General features: G+C 41.4%; 1 long non-coding RNA gene across 1 annotated transcript; it reads right to left on the bottom strand.

The window, feature by feature from the left end:
* Window positions 1-4,262: 4,262 nt before the first annotated feature.
* Window positions 4,263-18,748, bottom strand: LOC125109169 (uncharacterized). Its single transcript, XR_007130144.1, has 3 exons — window positions 18,564-18,748; window positions 7,666-7,745; window positions 4,263-5,526 (listed from the first exon to the last, which is right to left on the bottom strand). It is a non-coding gene; the product is annotated as an uncharacterized LOC125109169 (long non-coding RNA).
* Between the last annotated feature and the right edge of the window lie 1,393 nt (window positions 18,749-20,141).

The raw sequence follows: 20,141 nt of genomic DNA, 5'->3' as shown, positions 1-20,141 counted from the left end.
GCCAATGGCTTCTTGGCTGTCTAATCCAGTGGCCTCTTTTCACAGCTTCTCTTTGGAACTTTGGAAATGGTTCAGCACCCTCTCCTTCATCAAAGAGTCTGCTTGCATGGCTTCTATATCACCATGTTCTGGAGAGTCTCTCTCTCTCTCTCTCTTTCTCTCTTTCTCTTTTTTTTCCTGGAAGACTCTTCTCAGTATCTGTCATGTTATCTCTTTCTCAGCCCTTCCTTCATCACCTGTGGCTGCTCCCTGGTGCTTCCCTCAGCCCTCAGTCTTGTAAAAATGCAGTGAAGACTATCAAATACTCTGTGTCAGATACTACTCTGAACACCTCGCATGCATGTATACGTTTAATTTCCAAGTAAAGGCCACATGTACTTGACTTTTAGTTTGCGGATGAGAAGACTGAGGTTCAGAATATTTAAGAAATGTACCTAAGCCAGGTCAGTCTGAGAAAGCATGCTAACATAGATGGACTGGCTGTCTCTTGACTAGTCTGTCTCTGAGTGATTCTGTCCCTGTAGAAGATTCTGTCTGAGAATCTGTTGGCATCTGCTATGTAGTTGTCTCCAGGAAAGATCCTTCTTTTAGGCTCTAGACCCAAACGTTAACTCTTCGCAGGGTCTCTCTGGTTGTCTGGATGTCTGTGAACTTATTTGCTTTCCCTACAAACCCATTCCATCCTGTCTTCTCTCATCTCACTCAAGTCAAACACTGGGAAGTCATCTGCCTCTTTCAGCCATCTAGGTGCTGGCCCTGCCTCTTGAATGCTCCTCACCTCTGCCCTTTACCCTACCCCCCTTGCCATTGCCTCACTTCCTGCAGCCTTCATTCCTTCCGGGGATTTCCGAAAATCTCCTAACTCCTCTCCCTGTCTCCAGTTGGACCTCCTGCAATTTCTTGTCCTGTCTGGTCTTCTAAAATTCCATACTCCAGGCTTAGGACTCTTCCCTGGCTAATCGTTACCTTAGAGATAACATCCACATTCTTGAGCACGCAACCCCAGCCAATTTACTCTCTGTTCCTCTGCCTCCCCAGTCTCATCCTCCACCATCCCCTGCCTCACCTTCTGTTCTGGATTACCTGGATAGCTTGAAGTATGAGGATAACTGTGAAAACTGTGCAGAACAGCAGTGTTTGCCGGGGCTACACAAATGTTTCTTGTAATCTTTACACCTGCCTGGGATGAAGAAATTATGGATGTCTCACTAGTGAAGCAACTGGAGTTCAAAAAGGCTGTCACTTGCCCAGAATTTTCAAAATTAGGTCTGTCTAGGCTCCTCACCAACATGCTCTAGTGAACTGGCTGACTGCTCGGTGTGAACCCCCTCTATATTTGCCTCCACCCCCACTCTAGGTTGGCTGATTCCTTTAGGTCTTAATTCAAGGGTCAGCCTTCTGGAAATTCATGGTTGGCCTCTGGCCTCCATGCTGACTCATTATTCCTTTATGTATCATACTTCTTTCAAATAAAGATTCCATCATTTATAGGATCTATCCTTGGCTTAATATTATCTCTTCAGGAAGACAAAAATCTCACCATGGTAAATATACACATCTTTAATCATATCTCACACAGTATATACCATATATACACACACAAGATAACTCCCATACAAACAACTGAGTTCATCTCTACTAGCCTGGCTGCATTGGTCCATTTTCTAAATCTACTAGGCTAAACCTCTTGAGAGCTTGTTATCTCATTTTGATGCCCCAATGATTGATACATAGTAGGAGCTCAATGAATGAAAGTTGTGGCAAGAAAAATAGCTAGCATTTTCTGAACACATACAACACCGAGCACTGAGCTAGGTGTTTGGCATGATTATGTCATTTTATTTGCTCACAATAAAAAACTATGAAATAGGGAGTTTTCTTATCTGCATTTTACATATGTGGAAACAAAAATCAGAGAAGTTAATCAAATCACTTGAAGTCAACAGCTAGAATGATAAAGGATAGAGATTTTAAACCAGTTTGGCTGATGTCAGAGTTTGAGATCTGAACCCTGCCTTTCCAAAGACCAAAGATTCTTATAGCTCCTCAGAAATGATATTCATTTAGTTTCTTGCTTCTCTCATCTTCCAGTCCCTCCCACCTGAGGCCAAACTGACCAAGATCTTGCTCATCTTCATTCTTATATCAGTACTTCTCTTTTTAAAACTACACAAAAACTTAAGAGCAATGCAAATGTGGCATGGGCAGTATGGAAAACAATAGGACTAGTGTCTCCTTTAACCTGGATGCCAAGATTTTGACCTATCTTAAGAGCTGAGATACACTGTCCATTTAGGGGAATATGTGGTCACCTTCACATCGTCTTTCTCATAAAAACTAAGTTAGGCTGCCTTAGTCTTGCATTTCTTTCAGTTGAAGACTCTATTACAACAATATTATTTATAATTATGATTTATAATATAATATTTGCAGTATTTATTTATATTAATTATATTAACAAAGTAACTAAATTTATTAAATAATTAAATATAAATTTAAAATAATCAAATTTAAATTAAGTATAAATTTAAAATAATTAATTAAATTTTAATTGATTATATTAATATTTATTTTAAAATATGGTGATAAATTTATGATTATAATTTATAATATATTTTTAAATATTTTATTTATTTGACACAGAGAGAAAAAGTACAAGCAGGGGGTACAGGAGAAGCAGACTCAGCTGAGCAGAGAGCCTGATGTGGGGTTCAATCCCAGGACCCTGAGATCATGACCTGATCCAAGCAATCACATTTTTGATGCTTTCAAACTGCTCAGAAGAGCCTCAAAAGTCCTTAGAAGTGCTTTAGAGTGTGCAGAGTCTTGAACATGGGATCTGAGCAATAGACTTCTCTTTCATTCTGCACTTGAATTGCTACAGAGTTTGAAATTCACGTAAATCTCCTAGAAGCACACCTTGGAAATACTGTCCCTAAATGTGAACCGCAATCGGCCTGGCACCAACAAACAGGATATTGTAATACAGTCTCAATATAATCTTTGCAAAAAATCAAACACACAGAAAAGTCACCATGGCAAATGTACACTTCAATCCATACCTCATGTCATATATAAAAATAAACTAAAAATGGATCATGGACCTAAATGTAAAATTATAACAGTTCTAGAAAAAAACACAGCAGAAAATCATTGTCACCTTGGATTAGACGTGTATTTCTTACCTATGACACCAAAAATACAACACATGAAAGAAAAAATTGATAAAGTGGCCTTAACCAAAATGAAAATTGTTCTTAAAAGGTACTGTTAAGAAAATGAAGAGAGGGGCGCCTGGGGGGCTCAGTGGGTTAAGCCTCTGCCTTAGGCTCAGGTCATGATCCCAGGGTCCTGGGATAGAGCCCCACGTTGGGCTCTCTCCTCAGCAGCGAGCCTGCTTCCTCCTCTCTCTCTGCCTGTCTCTCTGCCTACTTGTGATCTCTGTCTGTCAAATAAATAAATAAAATCTTAAAAAAAAAAAAGAAAAGAAAATGAAGAGAAGCCACAAATTGAGGGACGATATTTCCAAAACACATAAAGAACTTACTCAGAATATGTTTTTAAAAATTCAAATTTAATAAAAAGAAAAAAATAAACAATCCATTAAAAAAATCTGAGCCCACATTTCACCAAAGAAGATGATTTATGGACAAATCAGCATTTGGTAAGATGCCTAACATCATTTGTCACTGAAGAAATACAAATATAAACCACCATGAGATACCAATATGCTTATATTCAAATTTGAACTATTCCGTACATTGATTTTGTTATCAGTTACATGACTATGTGTATTTGTTGAAACTCCTGGAATCATACAATAAGAAAGATAGACTTTAGTGTATGTAAATTATATCTCGAAGAAAATTTATTCCTGTATAGAGCAGCCAATGGTGGAGAAAACCCAGGTGGCAATTAGTTGAATCTTCATCTGTATACAGGTAGGCTTTCTGTTTACAATCCCCTTAACTATTACACAGCTAGCTGCCTTTGACATAGATTTTTAGGGACCACCTAAAGTTTAGAAACAATAAAAGGTAGAGAAAAGTCTCTTAGAACCTAGGAAGTAATACAGTAGAAATTTTATGCTTATACAATATACACTTTATTTTTTTAAGATTTTATTTATTGAGAGAGAGCACAGAGGGAGATGGAGAAGCAGACTCCCTGCTAAGCAGGGAGTCTGACCAGGACTTGATCCCAGGACCCCAAGATCATGACCCAAGTGGAAGGCAGATGTTTAACTGACTGAGCCACCCAGGCGCCCCTATACCATATATTTTATATTTAATTTGATAAAGATCCAGTTTATCAAGATCTTTTCTGACCCAGAAACTATGTTAGCCACCCATTCCCAATCAGAATCCCTGAATGGGGTGGGGGTGGGGCGGCAAACATCCCTTCTATTTCATCACCCAAGCAGAACATGAAAATATTAGACAAGGTAGCACCTGTGGCAAGAGAGCAGATATCTCTCCATGTGGGCATCTTTCAGCCAACATTCCTCTCCAGAAATATCCTAATTGCTGGAAAATAAAGGCATAACCTGGACTTCCATTTCCCAAAGCTTAGTGCCATAAATTGGGCATCACTCTGTGTCTCAGACCCCAGCTTGGAGTACATTTAGAAGGAAATGGGAAATATTTATGAGTAAAGAGCCATGATGTGTGCACCTACCTTACTCTCAAAGGGCTCAGGAAATAAATATTACTTTTTGAAATGATCATTATTATTATCAAAATTGTTTCCAAATAGAAAGCTTCCTAAAATGTAATCCTTGAAGCATGTCATTTTAAATATACATTTAACACTGTGAACATCATTTAATTACAGGAGATGGAGAGGAGGAAGAATGAAAAATGTGTTTTTCCAAGCCCTGCAAAAGCCCTCCATAGACTGGATCCTTATGAAAATGTCAGTTCCAAATATCACTTGACAGATGTTTTTTCCCAGGCTTTTTATTGGGAAGGACATAAGGCACACTTTCTCCTCCAGACAGCCTTCCATGGTGTGGTAGGCCCCTGAAGACATCCACCTGTCAGTCATTTCCAACACAACACTCTCCTTTTTCCTCAAGATTCCCCAAAGAAGGACTAAATATTTACTGCACTCATGTTAACATTTTACCTTTTCCACTGTTTGGCTTGTCTAAGACCTTTTTGGACATAGTCAGTGATCCTGTTGTTCAGTGATTTAGGCAGTCCATGACCTTCTTCTTCTTCCCAGTCATTTTACTGCACAATACAACTTGGAGTGGGGAGAGGTACACACTTAACAAGGAAGAAGAAGAAACTAACCCAGTTCCTTGCTTTCATCATAGATGTGTAGTCCTGATAGATGCTGATGAGACAGGAAGAAGAAACTACTGGCTCAGATGAAGTTTGAGGATATGGATAAAATTGTTGGAGCAATCACCAAACCTCAGAGAGTTAACACACTGAATGTTTAGTTATCACACTTACAAAGGTTGATATGGGTTAGGTTGTCCTTGACATTTGTGTCATCTTCAAGATGTATCCTGCATAGCTGTCATGGCATAGGAAGAAAGAGTGGGTGGCATATAAATATGTGTGCATAGGTCCAGAAGTTGCTTACATCACTTCAGTCCACATGGTACAATCAACAATCAATCACAGAGGCTGACATTTCTCCACTAAGAGATGGGGTTATTTGTCCTCCCCCTTGAAACTGGGTGGACACTTCTAACTACTTCTACTACTGAAACATGGTAGAAGTGACACTGTAGGACTTCCAAGGCTGGGTTGTAAAGGGCAATATGGCTTTGGCTTGGTTCATTCTCTGTCTCTGAATGTGAATGCTTGGACTTTAGCCACCATGTTGTGAGGAAGCCCAAGCCACATGGATATCATACATGTGTATGCTCCAGCCGATAGCCCCAAATGATTCCCAAGTTGAGAACGAGGAGCAGCTGCCAGACCTATAAGTGAGTGAGCCTTCAGGCTTCTAGGGCAGGCCTTTAAGACATAATAAAGTGGAAATAAACCATCCTACAGTAACTGGGTAAATTAAAGACCCACAAAAATTATAAGAAATAATAAATCACTGTTATTGCAACATAGTGATCCGAAGGGGCACATGCACCCCAATGTTTATAGCAGCAATGTCCACAATAGCCAAACTATGGAAAGAACCTAGATGTCCATCAGCAGATGAATGGATAAAGAAGATATGGTGTATATATATACAATGGAATACTATGCAACCATCAAAAGAAATGAAATCTTGCCATTTGCAACACAGATGGAACTAGAGGGTATCATGCTTAGCGAAATAAGTCAATCAGAGAAAGACAACTATTATATGATCTCCCTGATATGAGGAAGTGGAGACACAATGTGGAGGGATTGAGGGGTAGAAAAAGAATAAAATGAAACAAGATGGGATGGGGGAGGAGACAAACCATAAGAGACTCTCAATCTCACAAAACAAACTGAGGGTTGTTGGGGAGAAGGGTGTAGGGAGAGGGTGGTGGTGTTATGGACATTGGGGAGGGTATGTGCTATGGTGAGTGCTATGAAGTGTGTAAACCTGGCGATTCACAGACCTGTACCCATGGGGCTAATAATACATTATCTGTTTATAAAAAAAATTTTTTTTAATTATTAAATGTAAAAAAAAAAACATTGTTATTGCTTTAAGCCACCAAGTTTGGCAGTAACCTGTGAAGCAACACAGTGAGCACCCTGCTAGTCTCTGCCATGATTCCCCAGCTTCTCTGCAAGCAGTTTTTCATCAGGATTCTCAGACCACCAGCTTGGAGAAAAAAAAGCACAACCACTGTTACTACTGCCATCCTCATCAGTTATCATGAGTCAGGGTCCTGGCAAGAAGCACAAATGCCACACTGAAAAGTGGAAATTATGGAAAGTTTTTAAAAGTGGTTAGGGTAGGATTAAGCAAACTTATTAGTGACACACCCAGGTCTGACAACAATGGGGGGACACTACCATCCTAGGCCTCAAGAGGCCAGGTGGGGAGTTGTGACTAGAGTCCAGCAGGAGCTCTAACTACAGGGTACAGGGACTGGTCCAACAAGAGCTCTAATTACAAGTGGGGGAACTAGCTGAAAGGGACTTTGACCCCTAGAATGCAACCACTGTCAGACTGAAGCCCAGCAAAGACAGCTGATGGAATAAATACCCCAAACTGTCTCTCATTCTGATTTTCTACTCATAGTTCCTATTGGCCAAATGCAAGAGAAGAGCAAAAGGCAAGGGAGTCTGGCTAATGAAATCCATAGGGATCAACTTCCCAGTGGGCAGAATGGGATGACAAAGGTGGAGAGTAGACTCAGAGAGGGAAAGCAAATATCCTGCACATTCACCATCATCAACACTATCTTCATCATCATCATTTTTATACTATTCAAATGCATGTACTACTTCTGGGTTTACAGAATCATTCTTCATACTTTCTCTTGTATCACCCTCAGAAAGTCACTCTTCTAGTATCCCCTGAATCTGCCAGAGGGCTTGGTACATAACTGGTGCTGAGTTCTGTCCCATACATATCTCAGAATACTTACTCTACTCAAGGCTCCAGGCCTCTGTACATGGGTACAGAGAAAACAATTCCAAGATAAATATGTTAAATATCATAAGAAGGACACAAAGTTTTAGGAAAACTTAATCTGAAAAGACTCACAGATGTGGTGGTACTCAAGTTTGACCTTCGGCGATGGGCAGATCTCAAAGGGTGCACTTGGAAAGGAGAGTTTTCAGGTCCTGTTAAACACATGAATAAAAAGTTTAAGGTGGAGAAATAAAAAGTGTGCTCTGGTGACAGAAGATATTTCCATTTTGCTAGGGCATAGAATTTATAGAGATTGAGATGTAAGCTATAAAATCGAAAGTGTTGAATTGTTATATTGAGGTAAGTCCAGAAAATGAGATGCATTGGTGCCGATGCCTTAGGCACATGGGAGTCACTGATGGCTTTTGAGTAGAGAAAGAAAGTATTCTAACTGCTCTTCAGGAATACCAAGTTTATAGCAGTGGGTGGGATAAATGAAGTGAGCACACACATGCTGCAGAGAGATTAATTATGGAGCTACTGCCCTAGTTACAGTAATGAGAAGCTTGCCTCAGGGGATGGTAGCAGAAGCAGAAAAAGAGGATGTGGCATCAGGTTGACAATGTGAAAACCAAGAGTAGACAATGGCTCTTCCTCCAGTCAGCCCCAGCTGGGCACAGGGATGTCATTTGCTCATCATTCACAAATATTTACTGAGAGACTACTTTGTGCCAAGCACTGTTCTGGTCTTTATGAACAGAGCAGGAAGCAAGATGGTTAAACCAGTTTCACTGTCTACCTGGATTCAAGAAGAAAAGGTAGCGTCACCAATGAAAGCAGGACAAGTGTCCAGATATGTTTTGTAAAAACATGTAATGTTTTATAAAAAATATTGGAGTGCTGAAAGTTTTCTTTCAATTTCAATTGTTTAGCATATATATAAAGTAAGTTTAAAAATCATGTTTCAGGGGCACCTGGGTTGCTCTGGCAATTGAGCAGCCAACTAGTGGTTTCTGCTCAGGATGTGATCTAAGGGTCGTGAGATCAAGCCTCCAGTCTGGCTCTGTACAGACCACGCAGTCTGCTGGAGATTCTGTCTCTCCCTCTCCTTCTGCCCCTCTCTTTGCTTGCTCACTCTCTCTTTCTCTCTCAAAATACATAAGTAAATCTTTGAAAAAAGAAAAGAAAAAGGCAAAGAAAAGAAATTACCTCTCAGAGAACATTTGGAAAGGGGAAAAGGAGCTTAAGTGAGATGTGTTGGAGAAGTGAGGGGTAGAAGGTTTAGACTTGGGTGTTTATATATAAAGATCCACACATCTTCCCAGCACCCACCCATTCAGTCCTCCCTATGGGCCTCCACACCCACCCCAAGTTGCCTAGGTCAGTGAGGGATGTCATCTAGACAGTTCCAGCACATACAAACCAAAAATGTGTCGAACTTAGTGATATTTTTTAAACCAAGAAATACAAGTACACAGCACACAATAAGATGTTCAACATCACTAATTACCAGGGAAATGCCAATCAAACTGCAATGAGATATCACTTCACAACTGTCATATAGGCTATTATCAAAAAGACAAAAAAATGACAAGTGTTGGTGAGGATATAGAGAAAAGGGAACCCTTGTGCACTGTTGGTGGAAGTGTACATTGGTACAGCAGCTATGGAAGATGATCTGGATGGGTCCTGAGATCAAGCCTGGCATTGGGCTCCCTGCTCAGCAGGGGAGTCTGCTTCTCCCTCTCCCACTCCCCCTGCTTGTGTTACCTCTCTCATTGTATTTTTCTCTGTCAAATAAAAAAAATGAAATCTTTTTTTTTAAAAAGTTGAAAATAGCATTACCATATGATCTACCAATTCCATTTCTGGATATTTATCCAAAGAAAACAAAAATGCCAATCCAAAGAGATATATGCACTCCTATAGCATAATTTACAAAAGCCAAGGTACAGAAGCAATTCAAGTGTCCATCAATAGACAAATAGATAAAGGAGACATGGTGTATATACCATGGAATATTACTCAGCCATAAAAAAGAGGGTTTAAGGCTAAGTGAAATAAGTCAGACAGAGAAAGACAAATGCCATATCATTTCACTTTTATATGGAGTCTGAAAACAAAACAGACAAACAAAACAAACAGAAAGAGATAAAGGGAACCAACAGGTGGTTACCAAAAGAGAAGGGGGGAGGGGCAGGTGAAGTAGGCAAAGAGCATTAGTAGGTATAAACTTCCAGTTATTAAGAAAAGAAAAGAAAGAAATACAAGTACATGATCTGACCAGTGTAATTACTAGGGAAAAAATGGCAGACCATTTAAAAGTGAGCATCTTTCAGAAAATCTGCTGACATGTGCAGGTATGTAGGCATCTTTACACCTGTGCCTGTGAGGAGGGGTTTGGGTTTAGGATTGAATGAGGGGAAGAAGGTCATGAATGGTTCATTTACTCACCCATCTTTATTGAATACTTTCTGTTCTCCACAGTATGCTGAGGACTGAGAGCCATGAGATGAGTGAGATAGCCTCAACTCTAAAATGTTTATATTCTCCAAGAAAGGGAAAAATACCTATGGATGAATTTAGCAAATTAGTTCTTATAAGTTCTGAGGCCCAGCACTGTGCTCAACTTTATTCAGGAAGGTGGGCATCCAAGTTCAGTTTATCTTCATTTTTAAATAGAGAGAGTTTAAACACTGGCTTAAGGCTGCAAACAGCAGAGGACTGGCCAGCTTAGAGTGGTCTTTCCATTACATGCCAAGTTAAGGTTGGGTAAGCCAAGCTAACAATTTCAGACTATGGAGACCCCACCTATGGCTTCCAGTAAGCTGTCTTGAATCATAGGTGGATTCACCCTTCAGAAGTTCAGGTTCAAAACTGGGCAAAGACATTGTCTTTGAGGAGGTTAGTGTAGAGTCATAATTGAACTAGCAATTGAGATCAGATAGAGGATATTGAAGAAATAAATTGAGAATTTCATCTTGTAAGAGACAGGATCACTCTGATGGCCTTGGTGAACACAGGAACAGAGAGGCTTGAGAATATGTTCCAGATGTCAAGCCACAGAATAAAAGATGCTGGGAAAACCCAGAAAGGAGGAAAAACAGAGGGGCCTGGACCTGAGTGTTGGAGGTGAGGATGGAAGAGGAGATGAGACATTACAAAGGAATGCTAACAGTAAATACGGTGCCTCAAGAAACATGGAAGGGGAGGAGGAGAGGAGGAATTCATTTTGTGGAAATGTTGGGTATGAGGCAATGATGTCTAGGGATAACAGAAGAAATGTCTGACAAGCACCTGTAGAGGTGAGACTAAAGAACTCAGGAGAGGCTGGGTGGAGGATCCCTCCACGAAGGTGATGGTAAGCAAGTGTGGCTTCTTAGATGGAAGAGAAAAAACAAACAGAGAGCTGAATCCTGGAGCCATAGAGGGGCTTCTGCGAACCAATGGCAGGATGATGAGCATTGAGTTAAGGAAACAATTATAACAACATCAGAAGAAAATCAGTAGCTGCATCATCATGGAAAGCAAGAACAAGAGTTTTAAGAAGGACAAACTGATGGATGGTGTCCATCGCTGCCATGCTCACAGAGAGATGGCCGTTGGGTTTGTGATTCCAGAGTTGAAATGTGGTGTGTGTTCTGGTAGCAAACTAAAGAGTGGGGATTTGAAAAGGACATAAGGAGTAAGTTAGTCACAGCATCTCCTAGACAACTTCTTCAACTAGGTCAGCAGTTACCAGTAAGAGGGGTCCTGACAAGAGTCTAGGAGAAGACCATCTGGCTTCAGTGGACAGGAAGGATGGCCGCCCAGATTCCAGTCTACCTCTAATATGAAACTGCTGAGAGATTTGAGAGGAAAAGAGCTAACCAAATGTGAGCCCCATTTTTTTTTTTCACTTTTTATTTTGGAAATTTTCAAACACATCAGAGACAAAAGTATATCACATCACTCCACTCCCAGAATTTCCAACCCATGGTCAATCCTGATTTACCTTCCTTCCGCTCACTGTGTACCCCAGATGCTTCATTTGGAAGTTAACTCTACATTTTAAATCACTCCTTCTTTAAATATTTTTTGAATGTTACTCTAAAGGATACAGACTTTGAAAAGTATAGTTACATGGCATTGCTACATCTAAAAAGTTGACAATAATTCCTGAATAGTTCATACGTGTTTAGATTTCTCTAATTATCTAATACTATTACAGGGACTAGAGAAGTGGAAGGGGGAGCTTATTGAAATCAAGATCCAGATAAAGTCCACACATGGCAACTGGCTAACATCCATTTTCTGTATGCTTGAATCTGTAAGTTCTCTCTGTCTTTTTTTTTTTTTTAATGATTATGTATTGAAGAAACAAGGTGATATGTTTAGTATATCCTGTTTCCCATCATCTGGATTTTACTGACAACACCCAAATGATGCTATTCAGTTTCTTCAGTTCTCTGTATTTCTGGGAGTTAGATCCAGAGTTTTTATGTGTTTCGTATTTCATTTTTGTCAAAAAAATATGTGTTTTCTATTGTATCATATCAGTAGGTACAAATGTCTTATGGCCTCTCTCTTTGTGAAGTCCAGATCAATGTGAGGTCCAGAAACACCTACTCCATCCATCTATGGTGAATTCCCAATTCATTTCACTATGTTTGTAGGGAAATACAAGTTCTTACTCTCTTACAGAAAATCTAATCTATTTTTGAACAGCAAAAAAATTCAAGATTCTATACATACTAGGTCCAATATACATAAAAATTGATATTCCTTAAGTTAAAAAAATATGTACGTTCAGGGGTGCCTGGGTGGTTCAGCGGGTTAAGCCTCTGCCTTCAGCTCAGGTCATAACTTCAGGGTCCTGGGATCAAGACCCACATCAGTCTCTCTGTTCAGCAGGGTGCCTGCTTCTCCCCCTCCCTCTGCCTGCCTCTTTGCCTGCTTGTGATCTCTATCAAATAAATAAATAAAATATTTAAAAACTGTACCTTCATATCCATGACAAACTATAGTTGATTTTTTTAAGATGAAAGCAATGTTCAAAATGTGGTCTGTCACACATGGAAATGATCGGTTTAGAATGCCTCCTAAAAAGTACAATGATAACTGGATATAAGCTGCTTGTTCAAACTCTCCTGCCCTGTGGGCCTGGACACAAACTTCCAGAAACCAACTATTGGTAATAACACAGGTGGTACAGGAAGCTGATTTTCCTTGTCATAAAGGGCCAATATGAAGGTGCTGGCAGGGAGAATGGAAAAGCAGTGATAAATGTAACATTACGGAAGAAGAATTAACAAGATTTGGTAAATAATTAAAGAAAGGCAGAGTTGAGATGTTGCCAATACCTTGACCAACCAACTCTCAAGTAACAAAGGAATGTGATTTGGAAATTTCACAAGAGCGTGAAAACTGTCCTGCTGGTTTAGGCCAATGGACATCCCAATTGGTATTGCTTTAAATGCACAGATAAGTGGTGTGCTCAGATAACCCCAGAAATTTCCCTAAGCCATCAGAATCCACCCTCTCATCTCAAGATATTTCTTAGAAAACTGCTAATAAATAACAAGTACACCCAGGCTCAGAGATATCCTAAAATGCTGAGTCATGTGCATTTTAAAGAAATAGAGGGGCGCCTGGGTGGCTCAGTGGGTTAAAGCCTCTGCCTTCGGCTCAGGTCATGATTCCAGGGTCCTGGGATCGAGCCCCACATTGGGCTTTCTGCTCAGCGGGGAGCCTGCTTCTCCCTCTCTCTCTCTGCCTGCCTCTCTGCCTACTTGTGATCTCTCTCTCTCTCTCTCTCTCTGTCAAATAAATAAATAAATAAAATCTTTAAAAAAAAAAGAAATAAAAAAAAAGAAAAAAAAAGAAATAGAATATTAACCTCTTTATCTGGAAAGTACTCCAGTGCTTCAGTCCCTATGTAATAAATTGGTTAAGCAAACACACAGGGGCTGGAGCTGGCAACACCCCCATGCATATAAAGAATTCTGTAGAATAAGTCAGAATTATGCTTTCTGCTATATGATCAATGTTATTAATGATTCAGTGCATGGCAGAGCCTGGGGGGGGCTGGAAACTTGAGCCCTGACAAGAGTCAGGAGACACACTAGGAGCCCACACCTGAGTCCTGGAGGTGAGGAAGAAGGAAAGAGGAGAACAGAGAGTGTAACCTAGAAATTAGGTCTGAGAGATACCACTTGGGCCTGGAACTGGCCCCCAAAATGCTTATTAGAAGCTGTACACTATAATAAATAACAGCAGTTTAGTTTAGATCTTCCATGGAGTCTGTCACTCAACCTATTTGTCAGTGGACAGTCCCAGATCAAAAAAAGGCTGTCTACCAGCCCATTCATACCCACGTTGACGCAAAATTAACTCTGATGTGGGGCAAGGGTCTCACCCCTCGCGGCTCCCTCACTAAGAAGTGACCCAATGCAGACACTGGCATTTGACAAGGAATAGTACACACAAGCATGCAGAATTTGGCGTCCATTGGGATGGCAGTCTAGGTCTCCTGGTACCTGGAAAGAACCTTCTACAGACAACCAGGGCCTCTCAGTGGATTGCCTTCCATGAAGGGGCCAAGGGCTCCATCCAGGGGCTCCCAAGGAAGGAGTCAGTGTTTATTGGGAATGGAGACTGCTTTAAAGGTGATGAGAAGATCTTTATCATCTCTTTTCGGTTTAAGAGGAAATCAGTGGAGGGCTCTGGGCCCAGAATTACATGGCAAATTGTGGTTCTTATAAGAAAGCAAGTTTTGTGTGCCCAGAGGTGGCGTTTGGAGTGCAAGAGACAGGAAGGAAGAAAGTGGAGAATGTGTGCTGAGCTGAGTGTGATCTCAGCGCCTTCCCCTGGCAATACTCGAGCCTCACTTGAGACAAATACTTAAGATAATCATAAAAAACCATAGCAACCTTGTTGATGTTGGGATTTGCACTGGGATTCCAAATCAAGAGGTAGGGCAGGAGAAACAGGTTTGAATTTCTCTCACAGAGCAGGCAAAAGAATGCGAGTCCTTCTCAATGAAGCTAGAGAGCTGACTGCTGACAGCCTATTGGCCTTGCCACACCCAATTGTGCCCCATGTTTCCATAAAAAGAAATGAGTCCAAAATGTACCACTGGCGTCAGTGATGTCTGACGCCGGTCAGGGAATTTTGTGAAGGGAATTTTGTGAAGCCATTTTTTTTTTTTTTTTTAACAATGGTCTGTGACATTGTTTTGTTTTATCCTCTGACAGACAGAGAGTGACGGGACAAAAGAGATGGGTTGGCATTTACAAGCCTTCACCCATGTTACCTCCCAGGAGCTGAGGGTGAAATGCAACCACCCCAGTCAATTCTGCATCAATGCATCAGTGCAAAAAAGAATAAGATGCAGCCAAGAGTGTGTGGCAAGTGAGTTCAGAGGCATGAAGTTTCCAGATTTATGGGTAGAAGAATAAAGTAAAGGGGATAGCGAAATGGTTCTCCCACATTGTTCCTCCCACATGGACTGACTGGCCAGCCCCAGGGAGCATGGGGAGATAAGTGGAGGACAACTCTTCCATCAGGAAGCAGGACATATGTGCATGTGGCTTCCTGGGAACAGGACCTTAAGAAGCAGGAGTGAGGGACAGGGGAAGAGGGGGTAGGGAGGGGGAGAAGCACCATGGGGCTGCTCACTGCCATCCTCACTAAGGACTTATCAGAACTGTCCCCAGAGGAGCAGCACCTACCTCTGTCCCCCAAAGCTTGCAACTGCCATGAGATGTGACTTTGCCACATAGGCCAGGCAGGGTCATGCCTCCCAAGGGCAAAAATCAACATTCTGTGTCAATGCCAAGTGCATCATAGCCCTTAGGGACAGCACTCCACAGAGTAGGCATCAAAGACGAGGTGAAGAGTCTGTGAATCAGAGCCCAGAAGGAACTCAATATGTTCCCAAACCCAGGAAACCCCCAAAGACATCACCTAACAAATTATATTCCTTACATTATTCAGGAAGACACTGACATGCAGTGTTGGTCCTGCACAGGTCTCTCCTCCCCTCCTACCATCCCACTCTGCTCTTTGCGGCTTCTCCTCTAGTAGAAGGGAGAACGAGCCCACAGGCCAGTGTGTGAGCCTCAGCCTTGTGGCTTCTGAGCCACCTCCCAGGCCATCTCCTCTCACCTCTCCACCTGAGCTCCCAACATCAGGATGCCAAAGAGTCTGTCTGTTTTGAACACAGAGAATACAAACCCCGTTACCTTCAGAATCCCCATCTTTGCAGCTGTGATGCACACCGATGCATTTTCAGTCCCTTTACTCTGATTCCAGAGGGATGAAGATGATCAGAGGTCCCTTCCCCTCTTAAACATATTTGGAGGAAGGGAGTCTGAGCCTTCGGTATTCCTCAGATGATGCACCTGAAGTGGAGTCTTCCAAAAGCAGCACTGACAGTCCACTCAACCACCACAGAGGAAGGAGTAGCAGAGAAAGGGAGAAAGGGACACCGGCTTCTTTGCAATAGGACACATCCCTTGTGGGGCTGAGGCTGATGACAGGGGACACTGCTCTGGGATCAGAGAGGGATAACCCTGCCCTTACTGTCCAGCTGACCTTAGAAGCATGATGTATTCACCACGTACAGGACCTGTTGCCATGTAGATGGGACCAGGATCAAAGTAAATACTCAGTTCTTCTCCCCAAAATTTGAGTCTCCAGTTTTCCCCTCACCTTTTGCCCTGGACTAAGTTCCATAAGATGGGTGACCTTGAAAATTACTGCTAGGAGCCTTTCAGAACACTTTACTTTTAACACTTAACATTTAACACATTTTTTTTTCTACATTGTTTAGGGCCCTTTCTTTGGAATATTAAAAAAAAAACACACCTCCGTACAAACTCTTCCCCAGAAGATACATCATTAACATGATCTGCAACAGTCAGATCACAATTTAGGTGCCTTCACCCTCCTACTCCATTGCCAACAGTAAAGTCCTGAGACCCTGGGATATTTTGTTTCTAGCCTTCACTGCTTTTTCCTTCCAGGAGCTGTGACAGAGTAAACTGCTATTTTGTTTTGTTTCTGATACACCAGACCTCCCAGGCCCTGGAATGTGGGTGGCTGGCATTTTAATTAATGTTAATGCCTGGACTGACCACCTTCCTCCCTAAATGGTGTTTAGTAAGATAAATAAATCAGCAAACCGGAGAAAAGCCATATATGAGTGCATGGGTTCTTCCTGGAAAAGGTACCGTTCTGGGTAGGCAGGCCAGCTCCAGGTACCAGGCCTGCCTCCATCCTCACCACCCCCAGCCAATTTGGAAAATTTCAGTTCAAGGACAAATCGGTTGTGGGGTCCATGGGGGGGTGATATTTCTCCTTTGAATAAATAAAATAAATACTTCTAGAGATTCAGAATCCGTTTGGAGTCTCCACTTCCTCATTAGCAGGATCATTTTTATTCTAAGATTATAATACCAGAATGCATTAAGCCATAATTTCACAACAACAAAAAAGATACATGGCAAATGCCCTCAAGTTCCTAGAATCCAGCCCTGGAATCAATCCGATATTTAAATCAACATGGATAACGCTCTGTTGGGTCAAAATATAGTCACAGTTTCCCCAGAGATATTGTGTTTCTTTTATCTTTTCTAGTAAATTTCTATTTTTCCCCCAAACCTTCACGGTTAAGCATTTTATCCAGTTTAAACGATGGGGATTTAAATTGCTATTTTACTGGAAGAGGCTTGATTAAAACCTGTGTCCTCATCAAATTATTGGACAGTGGTTCTTGGGCTCTGTTTACATTAGTGTCAACCTTAATTTAAATTCTGCATAACTATATTTGCTTCACTAAATGCATTCACCAGGAACACACCACAAATTACTTTGCATTATGAGCAGAGTCTCTTTGTCTATTGCAAAGTGTTTTGAAATTAGCACCATAAGTAACTAGCTGTAAGTGTCACTCGATCTCCTTAATGCCTCATTAATCAAACCCCGTGGCAGCTGATGTGATGTCCAAGCCCATCTCATATAAGATCAGTATCACTTGCTCCTTGCTTCTGACCACAGTCTTTTAAACTTGATTCATTATTTGTGCCTTTGCCCTCCACTGTGGCATTCCTTCTCCCTCAGAGGGCTCTCAACGCATGCAGCTTTGTGCTACGTACCAGCCGTATGGGCATTCTTTGCAGAAATTGACCAAAAAAAAAAAAAAAAAAAACCCACAAAACCCAGAAAAAAACCATTTCCCCTTCTGTGGAAATCCATGATCTTGAAAAGAGAAAAGTCATTTCCACAAAGGTTCAATATGATTTTCAGATCACTCTTAAAATGCCATGGGAGAAAAATTTTCCTTGGACAAGTTTTTCTTCATGTCAAGAGCTAGGGAGGAGAAAAGAAATACATTTACCCAAGCAGACTACTATTCCTTCACCTGGCCTCAGTTTTTGTAAATGATATACATTTAATCTAAGCACCTAAACAGCAAAGAAGATGTGCTTGTGCTTTTTTATGTGGTAGTATTTCTGTACTAAATACAAAATTTTAAAATCTATGCTTGCAAAACAAATGCATAACATCTTGTACTTGATAGTTTTATTACAATTCTTGTAGGGGAAAAAAAATGTTATGCCATCCATATATGTTTACACAAAAGCATAGCAAAAATGACATATATGAAGGAATCTTTTTTCATGGTCCCATCACACATTTGCAAATGTCTAAATAGAACCACCCCACCCCCCACCCCGCCGCCTCCAACTCCCACATTCTCTCCCTTCTTCCCTGCAGGGCAGAACACACACCCACACCCTCACACACCTTTTTTAAACAAATTTAATACTCACTGGCATTAAAACTACTTAACAGCTCTACTGGACAATGACCACACGACATTTTGCAGGATGTCTTGAGCCCCGTGTGGGCACATGGGGTGGGCGTTTCCCGGCGGTGTTGGTGGGGGTGGGGGTCGTGGGGAGGAAGTCTCTGTCCCCTGCCATGGGGGTGGTGCGTGGCTGCCCTCCCCCCGGCCCCCGGCCCCCCGCACGCGCAGAGCTCACCAAGGAGTGGCGGAGACCCGACAGGTGCTCTCATCTCCTGCAGCGGCGGCACGTGAGGTCGGCTCTCCGTATAGCACTGTCTCAATGGGAGGCCTTTGGCTTCGTGGCCTTTCCTTCTGACCACCCAGCGGGAAAAATATACAGAAGGGTTTTTTGTTTTTGTTTTTTTTTTTTTTTCCTGTGAGTTTTGTCAGTGTGGAAAAAAAAAAAAAAAAAAAGCATTGAAACTTTCTACTTCCCGCAGGTGGGTTTCTGGCCTGTGAACAATTAATAGAATCATAGTAAAACTTGAATTTTCTTCCGTGTTCAACTTTTTTGCCTTTTCACCTTATAAAACCGTTCAGGCTAAATAAACCTTATTACAATAGAATTAAGCATTGTAGCCTGGCTCCCAAAACCAACATTGGTGGCAAAACCCACTGAGTTGGAACACACACACGACTGCAAACCTGTGTTAGATTCTGACTTTAAAATGAATTTAATGTAAACCATACTTTGTGCTTGTTTTTGTATTATTACCATGTCTACTGTCTCTTACGGCATTTAAAATAGGCTCCGACTTTAAAAGAGCAAATGTGAAAGAACATTTGATTACATTTTAGGTGACATTTACTCTGATTAGTGGTATAATTTACGGCAATTACAAAAGTACATTTTATGTTCATCTCCAGATCATCCTAGTTTTAACTTGATTCCAGCAACCTCTTTCCATTCCTATTCTGAACAAAAGAAGTTTGGAAAAGAGAGGAGTCCAAAATGATTTTTCAGAAGTGACAGATCATCAATAAACACAGTTTTTAAATTGCTAATTCACAACTTTCCCATGTTTCCAACAACCAGAGAAGCCTGGTTGTTTAAACCGAAAACTCTGCCTCAACCCCCCGACTTTTCTTCACTATACACACACCTCTTTCTGCTTCTTTCCCTCAAAACAACTTATTGGTCCAGCGACCATTACAAATCACTGAACCCTTCTATTTAAATGCCCCCACAAAGACTACATCTGATCACTGCCTGGATTTAAGAAAGAAAGGAAAAAAATCACGAATCAGATACAAACCATGTCACAGTCCTAGTCCCCCCCTCCACCCTTCCCCCACTCCATTCTTCCATTCTCTCCCTTGCCATCCCCTTGTAAAATAAAAGGGAGCCGAGCCTAACCCATTACAGTAAAGAACACCCCGAGATTTAGGGGGATAAGTACAGCCTTACTTAGCTGCAATGCTGCAGCTGTGCTCTTATCTGGCCAAAGGAGACAGGGGACAACAAAAGACCCCAAAGAAGGGACGGTGGATGCATGGGAAAACCACTACCCCAGCATTGTGGTGCCCTTCTGCTGAGCAAATAGTTCAAACTGTTCATTCCCATCTTCTATTCTCTCCCTGGTACATTGTTTGTGCCCTTGCATTTCATTCTGCAAGGAAGGTTGCTCTCTGGGCCTATAAGCAAACAGTCCAGAAAAGAGCTAGCCAGCCTCTTCTCTTCCCGGGAGAACTAGCATTTTTATTTCGGCTCCAAGCTGTCAAAGACCTGGAGAGTTTATGTCAGTGTCCTGAATTAATTGCTTTAAGCTGGAGC

The sequence above is a fragment of the Lutra lutra genome, chromosome 9 (assembly GCF_902655055.1).
Source record: "Lutra lutra chromosome 9, mLutLut1.2, whole genome shotgun sequence".
Lineage (NCBI taxonomy): Eukaryota > Metazoa > Chordata > Mammalia > Carnivora > Mustelidae > Lutra > Lutra lutra.
This window is presented reverse-complemented; position numbering and strand designations above follow the sequence as displayed.